A 1509-nucleotide genomic window follows, 5' to 3' on the forward strand; every position below is an offset into this window, starting at 1 on the left:
AAAGATTTAAACTTTTCCCAAATCAAACTACATATTCAATGCAATCCTGATAAAAATCTCAATAGAATGGTTGCCGTATTGACCAGCTGATACTGAAGTTTATAAAGAAATTTTTTAAAATCCCAAGAATATTCAAGACACTCTTGAGTGAGGATTTATTCCGCCAAATATTAAAACTTGTGAAGCTACAGCAATCATGACTTTGTGGTATTGTTACAGATAAATAGCCCCAAGGAAGAGAATAGGGATAGCTAAAACAGGCTCATGTAAGTTTTGATATGATATATGACAAAGGAGATGTTCCAGGACAGTTGGGGAAATGATTGTCTTCTCATTAAATGATGCCAAGATAACTAGGTATCTAAGTGGGAAAAGAATGAACCTGGACCCCTTCCTCACACCATATACAGAAATCAACTCCAAGTGGGTTATAAACTTAAATGTGAAAGAAAAAATGTGAAGTGTTTATATATTTATAAACATCTCCAGGGCATTGGGCAACATTTAAAAAAATTTTTTTTTTCAACGTTTATTCATTTTTGGGACAGAGAGAGACAGAGCATGAACGGGGGAGGGGCAGAGAGAGAGGGAGACACAGAATCGGAAACAGGCTCCAGGCTCTGAGCCATCAGCCCAGAGCCTGATGCGGGGCTCGAACTCACGGACCGCGAGATCGTGACCTGGCTGAAGTCGGACGTGGGCAACATTTTTTTTTTTTTTTCAACGTTTATTTATTTTTTGGGACAGAGAGAGACAGAGCATGAACGGGGGAGGGGCAGAGAGAGAGGGAGACACAGAATCGGAAACAGGCTCCAGGCTCTGAGCCATCAGCCCAGAGCCCGACGCGGGGCTCGAACTCACGGACCGCGAGATCGTGACCTGGCTGAAGTCGGACGCTTAACCGACTGCGCCACCCAGGCGCCCCAAGCAACATTTTAAAATGAGATAGACAGAGATGAGATTAGGGCACCTGGGTGACTCAGTCGGTTAATCATCTGACTCTTGATTTCAGTTCAGGTCATGATTTCATGGTTTGTGAGATTGAGCCCCACAGTGGGCTCTGTGCTGACAGTGCAGAGCCTGCTTGGGATTCTCTCTCTCCCTCTCTCTCTGCCCCTCCCCTGCTCACTTGTGTGCTCTGTCTCTCTTTCTCGGAATAAATACATAAACTTAAAAAAGAGAATATTAAAATGACATTAAAGTAATTAAACTCATGAAAAGACACCTCTTTGAAGAGTGTGGAAATACAAGCCACAGAATGAGATGACATTTGCAACACATAATCCACAAAGAACTTATATCCACAAGTCAGTTAGAAAAAGACCGACAACCCAATTAAAAAATGAGCCAAAAGGAAATCCAGATGACTGATAAGAATAAGCAAAGATGCTTAAGCTCACTAATTATCAGGAAGCACAAGCTAAGTCGTACTGAGAACAGAAAGCCAATGTCACACACACCAAGAGTGGCAAAATAAAAAACGTGATACAAACAAGCGTTGGCTAGGAT

This window comes from Leopardus geoffroyi, chromosome B4, assembly GCF_018350155.1.
Source record: "Leopardus geoffroyi isolate Oge1 chromosome B4, O.geoffroyi_Oge1_pat1.0, whole genome shotgun sequence".
NCBI classification, from domain to species: domain Eukaryota; kingdom Metazoa; phylum Chordata; class Mammalia; order Carnivora; family Felidae; genus Leopardus; species Leopardus geoffroyi.